This window comes from Columba livia, chromosome 2 (genome assembly GCF_036013475.1).
Source record: "Columba livia isolate bColLiv1 breed racing homer chromosome 2, bColLiv1.pat.W.v2, whole genome shotgun sequence".
NCBI classification, from domain to species: domain Eukaryota; kingdom Metazoa; phylum Chordata; class Aves; order Columbiformes; family Columbidae; genus Columba; species Columba livia.
Window position 1 is genome coordinate 130,845,647 of NC_088603.1, and position 19,142 is coordinate 130,864,788.

The window sequence follows — 19,142 nt, forward strand, 5'->3', positions numbered from 1 at the left end:
AGCTGCTGGTGCCCCGTCCCTGGGAGTGTTCAGGGCCAAGTTGGACAGGGATTTGAGAAAGCTGGTCTAGTGGAAGGTGTCTCTGCCCATGACAGGGGGGTTGGAACTAGATGATCTTTAAGGTCCCTTCCAACCCAAACCGTTCTATGATTCTATGATTAGGATTTTTTCAATATACATCCATAGTATAGTCTTATATTGCATTGGAGGGTTGGTACTACTAGAGAAGGTATTCAGTAGATATTAGAATTTCATATCCATCACAGTCTTTTTTCCTTGCTTTCAGATGGCATAGACAAAGCAGCTGGTTCATCAAATCGTCTGACTGCAAGAATTATAATCTGTAGCTCAGCCTGGATTAGATGAAGTGTTGGCTGACTAGTGGAGCTGCTCAGAGAAGACGGCTGACATAAAAGCAGTTTATGCCATGGTACACTGTTATGGTTCAAAAAGATTTCTTTTTGAGGTATTTCTTATTCATACTTCTTATCTCTTATTTGTTAAACCCAAATATATATATATATATACATATATATATATATATATATATATAATTTTTTTTTCTTCAGTGACTTTCAACACATTACATCAGTGTTGTCATGGTAGAAGAGAGTAGCAGTCTTTTGATTTATTATTGTTGAAACCACTGACATTTTAAAAAACAGGTACTGTCTCCATAAACCTTCTAACATTGTCGATTCTTGCTACAGACTCTGAGCCCATGAGAGTGGCTTCTGTGATTACCTCTCCTGTGTCCCTGCAGTTTTCAAGGCTAGATGCATTGACCAAAAAAAAAACCACCTTCAAGAACTCTGATCTTAGATCCAACCATGGAAGTCTGTGGTTTTATTTTCTCTAGGTTTTCTTTTCTGCCTGTAGTGTTTCTCAGTCTTCTTAGCACCTTTGTTTTTTACTGCTTTACAGCTCTTGACAGCCAGGGTGGTGGGGATGTACTGAGAAGGAAGAAAATACCTCTGACATTAGAAGTTTTAAAATGATGTGGAGAAATGTTAAAATAAGAGTGAAGAGCTTAAAAAGGAGCTATAACAACTTGTTACTGGCTATATTGTGGGGGTATTTAGGATTTAGTTGTTTGGTACTGCTCTGCTGCTGTAAAATCAGTTGTGTTTGAGTTGCTCAATGCATACCAGTGAACATAACCACAGAAATGAACTAGGAAATAAATAAAGATGATTCTTTGTATATTGCTGTACTTAAAACATGGGAAACTTAAATTAAATTACTTACTCTTTTTAACAGGATTCACAATCCTTTCCCCAAGTGACCTACACTTTGTCCACTGTGCCAGGACCAGCTCTTAAAGGTTGGCCTCACTCTTCCTATTGAAGTTGTGCTGGTAGTCAGAACAGAATTGAAGATCTGTTGGGTGAAGTAGTACAAGAAGGGTAACAACTGACTGGGAAAATCGAATCCATTATGAGAAACTTGCTCCATATTTTTATTTTATTTTAAAATGTGCAATTTTAAAAATGTTAACACAAAAAGTGTTGTTTCATATGTGTTTTGAGTTATGCATTGAACAAAAAAAGTGTTACAGAGTAATGATACTGCTGATTGACCTGCAGAATACAACTATGATGAAGTATATAGATGTAATCAATCTTGCACTTAGTGAAATGTATGGGAAATATATTAGAACAGAAACATTTCTTTTACCACTTAGTCTATAACTTGTGATTTTGTCATTATTTCAGTTCCTTTGAAAGCAGTTGGACTTAAGAGAGTTAAAAACAATCTTAATTTGCTGTTACAAATATTTAAGCTTCACAGGACCGGTCATTAAAATTATAACTATTGTGTGAAATTCCATACTATATTACTAATTTGCTCTCTCTCTTTCATTTTATTTCCTTTAAAAAGCAGTCTTCTAGTGTCTAGTCTAGCAGTCCGTGATTTAATCATTAGATTTATATGTCCTGTCCATGGTGTTGAAAGGTCAGTGGAATCAAAAAACATTGCCTTTGGCATCCATTATAAGTCATAGACCTACTCTTCTTTGTTGAAAGCAACTATCAGATAATCTAAGAGGTATTCCTTTCAAAGTTGCAATGCTTACTTTGTTTCCTTTGTAATCACTGGAGTAAAATCTCCCAAGAATTTGGCACTTCTAAGCAATACGCTGAAACAGCGAGTGATCTGACTGACCTTAGCCACCTATTTTGCCAACTCTTTGAAGACAAGCTGTTTTTAAGACAGACAGTGTCAGGACAACATGCATAAAAATTGTGCATTTCTTTAAATATAACTTTAAAGGAAGAATGTTAACATTAGAAATGCTTTGTAATATCCGTCACTAAACATTATTTGTAATTTCAGTCTCTTACTGGAAATGCAATTCATGAGTAAGTTATTTCCTATACAGTTATTTCCTGAAATAAAAATGATAGTAAAACAAGGTAACGGGAAGGATTTGTTAAGAGTTTATTAAGGACTTGATGAAACTCTTTGCTGCCAGTGGTCATCAAGTTACTGTATCAATTTTAATATCCATACTGTATGTACTCTGAAGTAATATTTGGATGCTACATCTAAGTATGTCCTCTAAAGAACATTCTGCCAAAGTGCAGAGTTTGATGCTTTTATCTTGGAATACGTGGCTTGTATGCCAATTACCCTCATGCCAAAGACCAACATTGAATGTACTAACTTAAGTGCATTGACCCTTGCACTCCAACCTCCTGGGCAGTTCTGGTTTACAGTCTTAACTGTCCGGGGACCATATAACAGTTAAAGGAAGGAACATGGCAGCTTTGCAGTGGAGTGTCATCAGCATCAATAAAAGGCAGAAGAGTGCTATAGATCAATGGTAAATCTTAAAACCGTCTATATACATCTATATTCCCTGCCCCAATTTCTTTGCCAAATGCTAAAAGGCTTTGGGTACTATTCAGTATCCTTTTCTAGTTTAGACTTTTTTGCCTCCAGTTCAGTCATCTCATTCCAGCGATAAGACCTAGTCATAATCTCTTAAAAACAAACAAGACAAAACAAACAAAAAAAACCCCAAACAAACAAACAAAACACAACCCTCAGAACTCTTTCTTCCATTGTTTACAAAAGGATTTGTCATGTTACAGTTTGAAAGTAAGATTTTTGCTTTCTAAATGGCATGTCTGACAAATACAGAAAGCTTACCTGTGAAGTTAGCCCTATTTTAAACATAGGGATGAGCCACATGATCTGCAAATGTCCCAACCTAAATTATGAGACAAAATATGCTGAAAGTGTGTTTTAGACTCCTGTTCCGTGAGGTACCCTTGTTGTTCTGTGTTAGCAAAACTATGCTGTTATCAATGCTTCTCTCATTTAGATGTGAACCATCATTTCATAGTAATATTATTTTATGTAGAATACTGGTTTGGCATAGTTTACCAAAAGAAAATAGTTTTTGGTCAGAGGACTTACCTAAACTGCTCATATTTTTCCCAATTTATCCATGCTCTGTTAAGTCTCTTAGACCAGTAATATTAGTAGAATTCTTAGTATTAAAATTTCTAACATTTGTATAGGAAGTGAAAATTAAAACCATTTTATACATTTTCAACTTGGGAATCCAGTTAGATGACTGCTTTGGGAAAAATCCTGAAATCTTAATGAAAGTAGCATCCTGACAGCCTTATATTTTAAAGGGCATGCTTGCCTGTGTATTTGAAACAGCGTTTAAAACTCTGGGGCCTGTGTTGAAAGGCCAAATGCCTTGTCTGTGTAGACTTCGTAGACTTTAGTGTGCGGACTTTTGAATTGCCTCACTGGATCACACCAAAACTCTTGAAGAGTGGCCAGAACTGAGGGGCTAGAAATAATGTAATAAGGCAAGCATATTGTGATTCCTTTTTGGGTAATATTCACCAAGATGTTAGCAATGTTCATCTTAATTGCAAGTAATTTTACTGTGTTTCGTAGCCTTTCAGCTTTTATTCTCTCTTTTACTTATTGAGTTACTTTTTAAAGCTGTAAACCTGTATGCATTGGTAATTACCACACTTCTATCATTATGGTAGAATAGTGTTTCCTTGTTTTGAATAATTTTATTATTTCCTTTTAATATTTTTAATTATTTTGTTATGAGAATATATGAAAAATTCTTTGCTCTCTTTCTTCATACTACTCGTGACTTTATAGGTCTATGACACATACCTTCTGAATTGGCTTTTTTAAAGATAGACATCAAGTTTATCTCTGACTGTCTGGAAGATGTTCTGTACCTTGTTTACCCTTTATTTGTGCTTTGTAAGATTAGATATTGTTTTACAGTGGAAAGCAGTAGGACCAGAATATATGGATTTGGACAAATGAGTGCTATAAGTAAGAACTATCATGTCAATAGATGGAGTCTGTTTAATTCAATGTTCTGCTCCAAAAGGGATTCTAAGAGGCCCTTGAGAAGGAGAAAAAGAAGACTCATGTAATTCGTGTGTATCCAGAACGCCAGTAGTTCTGATCTTGATTATAGTCTCTGCTATTATGTCCTATATGGGATCTGGCTTAGAGGTCCGTGGTTGCTGTAATTTCTCTGGTAGCTTTTATGAGGATAGTAATTGCTTTTGTTATCTTGCATTCCTGTAACAAGGAAAAACAAAAAGGTACATACTGTCGTTAGTAATTCAAATTGTTCATTCCTGAGTTGTACTGCCTGGTCCTGGTGACTGGTTAGAGTCCATTCTGTTTGCACTACAAACTCTTTTGCAGTTCAGTTTCAGACAGACCCTCTGTTGCAGCCCTGTCTGCCTCCAAAGGGTTCCAATCCAGTCAACTCCTCAGCTTCTACATGAATGTCAGTGCATAAGCCTCATTTAGCTTCTGTGCCATCACTCTGAGTGCTGCTGTTTTGGCAGGGTTGTCAGTCGGTCTTACAAGCTCCCTGACAGAGTTTTACTCCTGATCATTTGGAAACATTAGAATTGATTCCTTAGGATTCCTGAAGATTGTTAAGATATCTGGGGTACTTACTGGCTCTTTATATGTGGGTTTTGTTGTTTTTGTTTTTACATTTAATCTGTTAGAATTGATTTCTATTTTCTGCACTGTTTTGCCTTTTTTGTCGTTGTTGTTTAATTCCCTCCTTTGCTTTATTGTTTAGTCAATTTGACATCCATAATGATATAAATCAGAGAGAACCAGACTGTACACTTACCATGGTGTCAATGGCACAGATCTGCCCATCCTGTGGTGGGTGGTGACAGCTAATTTTGTGTGGTTGGTTGGTTGTATTTTTTGTTAAAGAGTTATGAATCATGGCTCCAGCAGGCCTACTGTGCAGGAGAACAAAAATTACATTAAAGAACTATGTGTTGAACAAGATCAATGAAATAGTTACTTAAATAGTAGAATCCAGAATATATCTAATTAAGCACATAATTATGCAAAATTTTAAGTGCTAATGCATATAAGCATATAAAACCTGGAGTCATTAAACACTTAATGACTCACCTATCACTCAGTTGTCTCCCACCAGTCTCAAACTGAATCGAGCTGGATAGTGGGAGATGCAGATTTGGCCTCCCAGTGTATTGAAGAGCTATTCTGATCTTTATGGCCCCAAAGCTATATGGCTTGTTTGACTTCTTTGTGTTTTGCATATGTCCTAAATTATTAGGTACAGGAATGCACTAATGTAACAATTATTACGGGGTTTTTATTTGCTTTGAAATTTAGTAGAAGGAACATACACCTGTTTTTTGTGTTATTAGTATATTTTAGGGAAAAATGAAGTTTAATGCTATTGACTTTATTTCTGTGAAGTGCTGAATAATTTTGATGATGTCATCAAAGATTGAAGACCTTTAAGAAACTTAATCAAAGTATCTGAAAATATAACTTTCAGTTATTGGTGAACACACTATGTGCAGAAGTCATTAATCACTATTATAGATTGGATGCTGTTAAATGTATTATATTAGTATGTGCTGCTTCTAAAACAAGCAGACTTCAGAATCAGCAAGATATTTTTATGAAATAAAATAGTTTTATACTGAAAAGCTTTTACTTCTTGAGTGAAGTTCTAATCTGAGTAGTAGCAAATTAATTTTTCCTGTATCCATCAAATTTAAACATCTGCTAACTGCGCTTTATGTGTTAGTTACTGCTTGTACACTTAGAAATCTTTAGAGACCTTAATGAAAATAGAGACAACTTCTAGTTTCTTATAAAAAAAAGAAAAAAAAAAATCCTTCTGTGTTTCATAAATACTGAACTACATGTGATACATACATGTGATATGAAGGTTTCTTATAATGTATTCATTGAATGTATTCTGATATAGAGATGTGCATGTGAAAAGTATTCCAAAGTAACCATTGTAAACTAGAACATGAGGAGAGTAATTTTGGCAGATCGAGGGCTTATACTTTATATGCTTGATTGTTGTGCACCACATAGATATGATTCTGCTATAACAGAAAGTATAATTGCTATGATTTTGATTGGCATCTTGCATGCTATTGTCAGATACAGAATAGATAATGATGGTAACAAGGGCCATGGAAAAATTAAAATAGAATTAAGTATTGAGACTTTAGGGATGGTAAAATATTTAACTCCTTAGAGCTCAAGTTGTAAATTTTAGTTTTAAATTTTGAAATCTGCAGTTTCGACAGTAAAGTGAATATACTCTATTAGATGTTGCTGCCTTCTCTTTATACTGCTAAACAGCCATGACAGGGCTGACTTCTATCACTAGCTCAATTTTGTATATGAATTATCCCTGACCACAAAGAAAGTAGTTCTTGAATTTTCTGCATTAGAGAAATACTCCTGGATCCATTTTGGTACAATTGGGAACCTCATTTCCTTCTTGTAATGTTCCATGATATTGTCTGTGAGAGTCCATAGACATTGTCTGGTTTGCTTGAACCTTGATTTAATAGCATAGACTTTAAGGACTATGTAGTGAACAGTTTCATTACGGACAGTACAGACTGAGTTTACAGCTATGAATCAAGTCTCATGAAAAAAGGAGCTTTATGAAAGGTATTCGGAGTATTGAATGAAAGGAATATAATGAAATAAAATTAGTATGCTTATGCAAATGACCTAGCTATGACTTCATAATTTGTAATAGTATTCAGTTTGGCAGTGTTTACACTTGTTAATGACTTCCTTTATGAGTGATAATTGATCTTGCTCATTATCATATTAAATCCTTGATCATATGTCATTAGTTGGGAATGTAATAAATGGTCTGTTTGATTTTTAGTGTAATGAACTAATTAGACTAATTAAAATCAATATGTGTGCCAATATTAGACTTTGAATCCACATGCTGCTGCTGTCTGCTGGCTAAAAATCAGCAACTCAGTAAAAAGTGGCTAATGCTGATTTATGAGCACTTGATGAACGTGAGGTAGAATAAATTGCTTGTAGTGGTAGAAACAGCATTAGTGAAGTACAAGATACTAAGTGCATTGTAAGGTCAGCAGTAAGGGCATACTTACATGTGTAGTTATGTGGCACCTTTAAACCTTCTGGGCTGATTAGATCATTCTTCAGAAATCATTCAGTTTAAATATTGTAAACTGCATTAATCTATATTTATAAATACAATATTCTATATACATGTCTGGATGTACATGCAATTTATTGCTCCCTGTGTGCATATATGTTTATGTATGTTAGCACATTTTGTATTTATTTCTATAGTAATCTGTGAATATATCAAATAGGTCTCACTTTCAAATTTAGCGATGCGCTATTACTACAATGTGTTATTCAACCATACTATCCATTCACTTTTATGTTTATGAGGAATTGTGTATATATACCCTGAGGGAGAGAGGAATTTCTCTGAGGACTTTTTGGAGAAGAAAGAACTGGCAACTGGGAAGGAAATGGGAATGTCATTGCAGAGGTCTTTATCTCGTCAGCATAAGCAGAAAAAGATTAGTAGAAATCTTTTTGGGTCCAAGAAGAGATTAGAGTAAATGTGAGGTGATGAGGACAAGTGTGTCTTATTTTCAACAAAAATACTACTCAGAGAAAAATTTTTGTATGTTAAAGTCTTAAATATAAATTAATACATTTTTTTTTATTTCCCTATTTTTAAAAGGTTGTCTAGATGCCTTAAAGATTCTTTGTGGAGCATGTGATATTTTGAAAATGGAGTATAAAGCATCTATTAATGGTAAGCCTTGGACAGAACAGAGCTTTATTTTGCTAGTCTTCCACTAGTGATGTTGAAGTAACTACACGTTTATTTTGTCACTAAAAAAGCTCAAAGGCTGCCTGCTTTCTTTTTTATTTGTTTTAGTTTTGGTTTGATTTTGGTGAGACACAGATATTCAGAATTAGTGGGGTCCCTGTCCTTTCCTCCCACCTCTCCCAGCACACAAACATCCACAGCGTGGTGTTGAAGAGCTCACAGAATAGCAGAGAAGAATTTGGTAAATTGTTTCTCACACCTTGAGGATATTTAACATCACAAAGTTGTCAGTAAAGTAGAATAAATGCTGCACACCTAGTTTCTATCTAAATAGCATTAATGCTAAGTACAAAAATTTGTTAATGTAAATAAGTAAATAAAAGGAAGCAGAGCTCAGAAGTTAATCTGTGAGATCATGTGGCTTTTGAGGAAGTACCTCTTCCATTTGATTTACTGAAAATGTGGGTGTTCAGACACTCTAAATTTCAGGCTTTGTAGGAATAATCTCTTAATCATCTGACCTAATTTTGATGATGAATATTTTAAAATAGTGGTGACTTATTAATAAGGATTTCACGAAGGCATGATTTGAAAAAGGTGTCAACTCTAATTTAAACAAGTACTTCAAGAAAATCCACAGCATTAATGTAGGCTTAAATTGATAGTAACCATTGAAATTTCATTTTTTTTCTTGAGCTTATAGACATAAGAACCCATGTGCAGGATACAAACTCATGTACTATACAGTGAGAATAAAATCTGTAAAGATGGTTTACTTTTTTAACGGTTGCACTTAGTGGTTTATTTGGGGAGCAAATGAAGACCAAATAATGCAAGGAGAAATGGTTAGGGACCTGCTACACCACTTAGACACACACAAGTCTATGGGGCCAAACAGGATCCATCCAGGGGTACTGAGGAAGGTTGTGAAGATCCTCAACAGGCCACTTTCAATTATTTATCATCAATCCTGGCTAACTAGGGAAGTCCCAGTTGACTGGATGTTGACAGATGTGACACCCTTCTACAAGAAGAGCTGGAAGGAGGATCTGGAGAATTACAGACCTGTCAGTCTAACCTTGGTGCTAGGGCAGGTCATGGAACAGATCATCCTGAGTGCCATCATGGGGCACAGGACAATCAAGCCCAGCCGGAATGGGTTTATGAAAGGCAGGTCCTACTTGACCAACCTGATCTCCTTCTATGAAAAGGTGATTTGCTTGGTTGATGAGGGAAAGGGTATGGATGTTGTGTACTTAGACTTGAGTGAAGCCTTTGACACTGTTGCCCACAGCATTCTCCTGGAGAAGCTGGCAGCTCATGGCTTAGATGGGCATACGCTACTGGGTAAAGAACTGGCTGGATGGCCAGGCTCAAAGAGTTATGGTGAAAGGCATCAAATCCAGTTGGTAGCTGGTCACAAGCAGATCATAGGGCTCAGTGCTGGGGCCAGTTCTGCTCAATATCTTTATCGATGATCTGGATGAGGGGATTGAGTGCACCCTCAGTAAGTTTGCAGAAGGCACCAAGTTGGCTGGCAGAGTTGATCTGCTTGAGGGTAAGAAGGCTCTACAGGGGGATCTGGATCAGCTGGATTGATGGGCCCAGGCCAATTGTATGAGGTTCAACAAGGCCAAGTGTTGGGTCCTGCACTTGGATCACAACAACCCCATTGCAATGTTACAGGCTTGGGGAAGAGTGGCTGGAAAGCTACCTGGAGGAAAAGAATCTGGGGGTGTTGATTGGCAGCTGGATTAATATGAGCCAGCCGTGTGCCCAGGTGGCCAAAAAGGCATCCTGACATGCATCAAGAATAGTGTGGCCAGCAGGACTAGGGAAGTGATCATCCCACTGTACTTGGCATTGGTGAGTCTGCACCTCTAATACTCTGTTCAGTTTTGGGTCCCTAACCATAGGAAAGACATTGAGGTGCTGGAGAGAGAGTGCGGAGAAGGGCAAGGAGGCTGGTGAGGGACTGAAGCACAAGTGTTATGAGGAGTGGTTGAGGGAACTGGAGCTGTTTAGCCTGGAGAAAAGGAGGCTGAGGGGAGACCTTATCACTTTCTACAACTATCTGAAAGAAGGTTGTAGTATGGAGAGTGTTGGTCTCTTCTCCCAAGTAGCAAGTGGTAGGATGAGAGGAAATGACATCAAGTTGTGCCAGAGAAGGCTGAGATTGGATATTAGAAAAAATTTCTTCACAGAAAGGGTTGTGAAGTAGTGGAACAGGCCACCCAGGGAAGCGGTGGAGTCGCCATCGCTGGAGGTGTTTTAAAGATGTTTAAAAGACAAGTTTCTTAGTGATGTGGTTTAGTGTTAAGAGTTAGGTTAGGTTATGGTTGGACTTGATGATCCTGAGGGTCTTTTCCAATCAAAATGATTCTATGATTCTGTGATTCTATGATTTCAGACACTTAAAGTATGGGAGCAATTCTTCGAGTGTTTTTCACTAGATAATTACTTATTGTCAGATTTAGTAAAATCAGTAATTAACTGATCATAATTGCCAACAGTATTTAAGATTTTAGTCTTTGGATGAGATCTGAACAGAAGCTTTAAAATTTTATGTATTACTCTAAATATAGGAGACTATTGATTGGAAATGTCTTTATGGTAAGAACTACATACACTGTCTCAGATACAGCGAACATACATTGCAACGACACACTGTACTTAGGGGAGTGTAGGCAGCTTGAATCCCAGAGAAAATACTTTGTTTTGTGCCTGAAGCAGTATACCCCGGGAACATAAATGAGATCCTTTTTGTCTGAGATGCATTCAGTATGCATATTACCAGCCCTCTGATCCAAAGCGTATAACCAATGTCCTTGATTCTTATAAATGTACTGAATGCCCTGAGGAGCCATGTGGGTTTGAAACATCTGACAGTTTGTGAGGTGTCACAAGTTCAAGTACCTTTCTAAGCAACAAAGGTGGGAGAAGACACTTCTGCTAGGGTTTTCAAATCAATTTTTTGTCCTTCATTTACCAAAGTTGAGAAAGCAACTTGTTTAAAATGGCATATTTCTCTGTTAAGTATGGTAAGTGCTCCACCATGTCTTTTTTCTAGTATGAGAGAACCAGAGAATAAAAAAAATCACATATACAGGTTAGTTGAATCTTGGCCCAACAAAAGGCAACAGAAATGTAACCCTTGACTTCAGTTTTACTTGACTGGCTGTTAGCCAAGATGTATGTATGCTACTGAGTCATTACTCTTGCTACTGCAAAGTTTAATGTCTAATTTTGAACTTTGGATTTTCCTTAAAGTATTTCTGTAGAAAAGAGGTTACTGTCTTTCATGTTATTTTCTTTGATTTTATTTTTTTTTTTTGGCATCAGTGTTACTTTAATTGCTTCTTTCTCTTAGTAGTAGTTCTCCTCATGTGTGTAATAATATTTCAGGGACCTGAATCTTGAACCTTCTCTGAGGATGTTTATCTGGTTATAATATTTTCAGCATTATTTTTTGTTATATGCATGATATATTTTGCCCTTGCACAATACCTTCCTTGTTGGAGGAATGAGGGATTTGCATGGTAAAGGTAAAAAGCATGGCAAAAAGGTGTAAGAGCTGTATCAAAATGAGTCAGTGCTGCTCCCTCCTTGGTTGGGGGAGCTAGTTGGGAAGTGATTGATTAAAGGGGAAAAGCAGGAGAGCTTGTTGGTCCTGATTCATCTGGGAAATAATTAATTTGACTCTTTAAGCTGTACAAATCAGCAGTGACTGAACTAGCTACTGTCAGGACATACTGGGAGACAGCAATAAGGATGAAGGAAAGCCACATGCCTGAAGGAACAGCTGCAAGGCTGGTTGTTCGTTGGAGACTTTGGAGAGTGAAGAGCCATGTTGTCCAGTCAGATTTTCCAGTTTCAAAGAGTTAGGAAAATCAAAGCCACAAGGTACAAATGTTTCTTATGCTTTGTCTCAAGAGAAAATCTTGACTGTGGAGCATCTTGGCAAGAGAGTTTCTATGCTGCCAAATAACTGTTAACCAGATCTAAGTTCTTGTGCCAGGTGAACCATGACCATGGGCCTTATAGATCCTGAATTTTAGGAAGGGCCTTTCATCCAGTGACTAGATCTTTTCCCAGTTTACTTCATAAAGTGACAAGGGATTGTAGTGTTTCCTGGCTATGGGTTATAGAAAGCATTGTATTTAGGAGCATATTCTTATTAAAAAGTAAGCTGACACTTCAATCGGCATCATGTATCTGTGTCGTTCTTGTATATATGAAACAGTAAGAAATCTTGACTGTTTGTATGTTATGTTGTCTGAATTCTGCTCCTCAATGATTAATTTGATATCCAAGAAAGTCCTAGAAGTACTTTGAAACATTCCTTCAATTCTATAATGCTTAGTTTGTAAGAAGAGTAAGTTTAATCTAGTCTACTGTTATGCCACCTCTGTAAAGACTTTCTGAAATTCCTCAGATTTTTTTGGTAGTCCTAATGCAGCCTGGAGTTTGGAGCTAGTTAGCGCCTGTATGGGTAATTCAATTAAGTTCTGACAGAACAGGCAACTTACTTGTAGCATATAAAATATTGTTTGCTAGTGCTGAAGAAATGAAGACCCCGAGTGAAGAAAAAGAGACACTTTTTATCTCCATGACAAACTCATGCTTTGGCCAGGGAACACGGTGCAGATTGCCCTGTGCTGACAGTGTTGATGCCAGCACACTCTGGAGTGGGCTGTCCACAGTGCATGTCACAAAGAACAAACCACAATGGTGCTCAGCCACACTGCTGTAGCACAGTAGGTGTACCTACTCCTACCTCTTGCCTGCTCCATACATGATAATGTAAGCACATGTTAAAAGGGAGCTATATCCCATGCACATCTATAGGGACTACCTAGATCAACAATGGCTTTCTGCTCTTTCTGCTGGTACTGGTGCTTCTGCTCCTTAGCAAATTATGGCAGAGAGACACTATGGGAGAATCCTATCCAGATGAGTACAGTTTGAAGAATTTATGCCTTTAAGGAGCTACTGCTCCTGTAGACTTCCAGTTCACGGTCCTTTGCCTCAGCTTCCTCTGAGTTTCAGAGTCATGAGTCAGGAGACTGTCTTTGTAGGGGGAGAATTAGGGGAAGGGAAACTATTACCTGGTGAGGGGACTATTAAAGTCCTGCATGTCTGGACTAACTGTAGTTGGTTGCCATTCCTCCATTCAAAATCTTCTGCTGAAATGTGTTACACATACTTTGGTATGAACTCAAAAAGACTGAGGTGCTTGTTTCTGTGGAGCACGGCAAAACCAGACAACTCCTCCTAATGAGTCAGCTATCCATCTGAGATGGATCCACTGTAAGTCTTCTGGTTATAGAGATCTCCAATGCTGTGCTGCAAATCTGCTACTGCCTCTCTGTGTGCTGATTACATCCTTAAAGTCATCCTTAAAGGCATAGGGGGCCATAGACAGTGTTCACAGCTCTATATGAAACCTGTGATCTTACATCATTTGTAGCAGTTGACCATTATGTACGTATCAGTAGGTATTGTGGCTGTTGCTGCAGGCTGCACGTGATGTGTGGTACTGAGCACCACTTGCCCAGACAGCACACCCCAGGACCTCTCAGACTTTCAGACTGGTTCTGCACTGCTGCAGGGTTGTGGTGGGATGGCAGCCTTGCAGCAAGCCCAGGCTTGCAAGTAACCCAGTAACTGAGACGGTGCCAAAACCAAGGTCGTGTGAGCGTCACTGCCACTTTACTAGCAAAATCTGTATTCGGAAGCTGCCAAACTTTGTTCTGGAGTTTTTGCAGTATACCTGGCTACTCTTGTGTCTAACAGATCTGTTGTCTGCATTGGAAGTAATGCATGAAGATATATAGGACTGTATAGTGCCACCTGCACATCCAGATTAATTGGAGCTCAACAAATAACATATGGGCCTTTGTGGAGAGAGTGGCAGCAACTTGCAAGCACCACATACACCACATCTACAACGTCTCCCACTAAATTCTCATATCTAGGCAAAGCAGGAACAAGAACACATATTCTAAGCTCTCTTCCTACATTCTCAAAAGGTATAATATACCCCCCAAAATAATACTTGAGGCTTCCAACAAACACCTCTCCTCACTGTATCAGGCACAGGTAATAACTTAGTGAAGCTCTTTGACCTGAAAAAGGGAAGCAAATCAAGAGTCCTGTATCCAGTTACATCCTTTGGCAAGACTGAGGTACTTTAGGATGTTACCTATCCGCAGATTTAAATCTCACTATGGTCATTGAACACAACTGAATCTGTTGTGGATTGTGAATTGCTTTGAGGTAGTTTATCCCTGACAGTTATTAACTGTTATAAAGCTGGAGCTCGCATATCTGGCAACATTCTGGTGTAAGTATTCACGTCAAAGACTGCCTACTACAACATGAAGTACTTCAGATCCTCTGAAGATTTTTCATGTATATGTTTATACCAGCCATTAAAAGCAGTGAGTAGTGATTTTGATGGAATTAACAAAATGAAAACTGATAATATGATTTTTTTCCAACTAAATACTATAGTATGCCTTTCCACTGAATATTTCTAGTAAAAAAGTTTTCTTTGAGTGAAAATGAAGTTTATATGAAACTTCTGACTCCGGAACTGCAATGAATCATTAGCAGTCTGATGATGTAAGTATTAGTAATATTTTTTCTTAAGATAATTCCTTCCTAAAGTTAGTATATTAACTACCTATGTGTAGAAAAAAAAATATAATTTAATCACAAACCAAGCTAACATTAAAATATACAAACAATTACTTTCTAACTAACACCGTGTAAACTGGGAGTATATATTAATCCAAACAAAGCTAAATCAAAAATGTTTATTAAACACTAAAGGCATATACTAGATATAAATTTCACAAATGTTACTATATAGCTGTATTATGGATAGATGAAATAGAGCCAAGAACAATATGTTTGACAATGAATGTATATAGGAATATATGAAATATTTATTCACAGAAAAAAATGACATAAATTAACTAGATTTTATTACAGATATTAATATAGTCTTATTAACAAATTGTAAGCCCAAAAAATTCCAATTGCATTTGTAATAGTATGTGATATTTTCTTTTGTATTCAGCCCCCCATGATCATCCTTTTTGTATAAGAACATATTCTCATTGTATTGCTACAAAGTTATTTTGAATAAGAAAGTATATAAGAACAAACCACATTCCTTTTTTAATATTTATGAAATAGTATTTGATTTGGATTTTGATTGCCTGAAGTTACATGATAGAATCTTTTAAAGGGATCCTGAAGAAAGTAGTCATTCCATCTTTATGCAGCTATGAAGAACATAGGAGAGAATTTATCACAATTTCACAATACAGCAAAGTACCTGCCCTCCCAATATATTTTTTTGAATTTAAAAACAGTGGAAAGGCAAAGCATATTTTCTAAAATCAAGAAGGGATTTAAGTAACCAAAGCATTGTTACCAAAATTAGAATCCTGATTAACACCAGAAAATATGCTGGAATCTTTCATTCACGTATTTGGGGTTAAACTGGGCATTCAAATTGTTGGGTGCCTGAACACAAAGAATTCGGATGCATTCTGACTTCCAGGACTTTATCTTGGTTGCTTGACATCCCATAACGGTAGAAAAGTTCAATCAAATTGATAGATTTAGGAAGAATAAAGTGTGAAAATTGCTCATGCTACTTGAAGACCTGGGTTCACATTTTACAATTATTTTCAAGAAAGACTTTTACGCTTCCAGTGTACAAATATTCAGAGTAACATGTTATAATACATCATCATGTATCATCTTATAAATTTGTTTAAAATAAACTCAGAATTTTTAAAATATAGATTCCAGAGAATGTATATAGATATGCTTTTCTCTTTCTTCTTTTTTTTTTTTTACAGTTGCACAGAATTAGCTCGGGAAGCAGCTTTACATTTATTGACTTTTGGTATCGTTTTTAATTTGCATCTTGCTGCTTGATGACTCCGCTTGATGGGTACAGTATGACAACAGGTAATAGATACAATAACAGTAAAACAGTCATCATTACTGCTGGGACTAGAAACCCCCATCATTGCTTTTCTTAGCTTTCCTCAGCTGGAAAGTTTTGACATCTGCTGGTTTGGGACATAGCTGAACAGCTGTCAGCAGTGGGGTAGCTGCTTTCAGCAGCAGTTGGCGGGATGGCAGGGTGCCAGCTTGTACCATCTGTGCGCCTGACATTTCATTCTAATTAACAGTAGGGTTAATTGTTCTGGCAGGCTCAAATGTAGTGTCTAACATTACCCAAGGGAAACATGTACAAGCGCAGGAGTGGCAGGGAGCTGGGGACAGCGTTGCTAACAAACCTATTGAGGGAGAATGGTTAACAACTACTGATGATTTTACTAGCTGGCCACATGCAATAAGGCTGAGACATTTTTTTATTCTGATGAATTATGCCAAGCCTGTAATGATGTAGAAGAAATCAAGCTTTGAAAGGCTGAGACTGCTGCCTTGGGGCAATTGAGAAGGAACAATTTGCATGTTATTACTGCATATTCATACCTAATTGTGTTAGGCTTTGCTAATAGAGCAGAATGACAGTATGAAAAATCGAGCAACTGCTTTATAGCCAACAAAGCTAGTGTTTTTTCCCTACACTATGAGTGCTGAATGATCATTTAGACATTTAGTTGTTCAATATGACAAGTCTACCATTTGTTAGCTTGACATATAGTAATTTATAAAGGAGTATTCTAATTTTACTTTTAGTTTATTCTCATTTTATACAGTATTCGTGGTAGCAATTTGAATAGGGATATTCGTAGCTATTGTGAGTAGTTGTGATTCAAATAAAACTATTTCGTATGAAAGATTTCTATTGTTTTATGATGTATTAATTTTAATGTTTAAATAGCTTTTTCAGATGTTAATATAACATAAACGAGAATTTGATGAGAAATCTCTATTACGATCATGTTGCTACATACTGATTCAGCTAACATTTTTACATTCCAACTAAGGCCTCTATTTCTAGAGAGGTAGGTGTGTGCAGGTTGGTTTTAGAAGTTGTCAAGTAATACTATACTAGGTCTATAGATTCTAAATTCAAAAATAGATATATACTCAATGTAGGCTCAGCACGTAGGTGTAAATATCTCAAAACATTAAATATAATGTATTTTTGTCATATGTATTTATACAACTGTACAAAAATAGACCTGCCTCTTCAGGAGAATTGCATCTCAGTTTTACTGTAAGTCATTAATAGTTTACTCTTCCAAAATTTTAGAATCTCATTTGTTATTCCCTTTTTTCATACTCTTCCATAGACATGACTACTACTCCAGAAAACATTACCATAGATCACATACACGAAAATCTTAGTGGTCTCTGAAAATCTTGACATTAACTAGTTTAACTTTTAAAAGTACTGAAAAAGTTGAGAGTGATAACAGACATGATAGAAAACTCATGAAGGAGAGCCAGAAACAAGATTTTTCAATAGCTCTTAAGTCATTTTGGAGTCATTTTTGAACATGTAGCATGCCTAAATTACACAGTAAACTGATAGTAAACTTTTCTCAGAGGGAAGTGCTCCTAATTCATGAGTGTATTGGTTAATCTCAGAAAGAGTAGATGAGATTGTCAACACTTGGACACAGCAGAGGGAAGCAGAAGAATCTGAGGTGGATTTTCAGTTGTTTGTGTACTTTCTTGGTGTAAAATTAAAAGAAAATTGTAATACGCTGAGTGAAACTTGAGATTCCAAACTTCTTTTTATTACTTGGTAATTGTTGACTGATGTATGAATCTGATTAAACAAATGCAACACTTTCTTCATGGAGGAACATTGAAGTATTTCTATTTGATTTTGCTTGTAGTCAGTAGAAACATTTGTGTTCAAAAAAAATTACTTGAATAAATAAGTTATTCCAACAATATTTATTTTTGTGACTAGTACTGATATGTTTCATGCAAGATATTTAAATACTGCAATCTGTGCAACTGAACATAGTCTTCCAGTAGATCATGACATAATTGAAATGCCTGCAATATGGATTATTTACATATATATATATATATATTTGTGAGGGGATTCTGATTTGCCAAGAAATGAGATGAAAATTTGAAGTCTGGTGTTGAGCCTCTGATGTTACAATTGCAGCAAGGGACAATGTGACTATTATAGCAGGAGTGACTTTAACAAAGTCTCTTGTGAAAAAGGCATCTCACTGGATAGATTTATAATTTTTACCTCTTAAATAAACCAAATGAACTTAATGCTTTACTTCCTTTCAGAAACAAACAAACAAAAAAAACCAAACCCAACTGATTATATTTACCTGGATAATACAAAGAATGTCATTGAATATATATGAACATCTTTAACAAATCAATATTCTGAAAATGACTAGAGCTAATGTAATTTATTATGCATGGAAGAAGATGCTAAATATATTGGCCTTCAGCAGAAAATAATAAAATGGTTTGATTAGGTTTAATTTAATTATTGTTGTAACTGAAAATCCTCTATTCCTGCCTTCTCTGTCCTTCAAATAATTCCTCATGGAAGAAAAGCAGTAAAAAATTCACTTACCATATTGTAAGGAGGTGTGTCACTCAAAACGATTATGAGGTCTTGTCCACTCATTTCCTTGACCCCTTCCCTTTCCCCTTCCCTTTCCCTTTCCCCTTCCCTTTCCCTTTCCCCTTCCCTTTCCCTTTCCCCTTCCGTTTCTCCTCTCCTCCTCTCCTCTCCTCTCCTCTCCTCTCCTCTCCTCTCCTCTCCTCTCCTCTCCTCTCCTCTCCTCTCCTCTCCTCTCCTCTCCTCTCCTCTCCTCTCCTCTCCTCTCCTCTCCTCTCCTCTCCTCTCCTCTCCTCTCCTCTCCTCTCCTCTCCTCTCCTCTCCTCTCCTCTCCTCTCCTCTCCTCTCCTCTCCTCTCCTCTCCTCTCCTCTCCTCTCCTCTCCTCTCCTCTCCTCTCCTCTCCTCTCCTCTCCTCTCCTCTCCTCTCCTCTCCT

At 36.8% G+C, this 19,142-nt stretch overlaps 1 long non-coding RNA gene across 1 annotated transcript; it reads left to right on the forward strand.

Moving 5' to 3' along the window:
• Positions 1-289: 289 nt before the first annotated feature.
• LOC110363789 (uncharacterized) lies at positions 290-18,801 on the forward strand. Its single transcript, XR_010470631.1, has 4 exons — positions 290-466; positions 1,261-1,324; positions 8,066-8,140; positions 16,039-18,801. It is a non-coding gene; the product is annotated as an uncharacterized LOC110363789 (long non-coding RNA).
• The last annotated feature ends 341 nt before the right edge of the window (positions 18,802-19,142 follow it).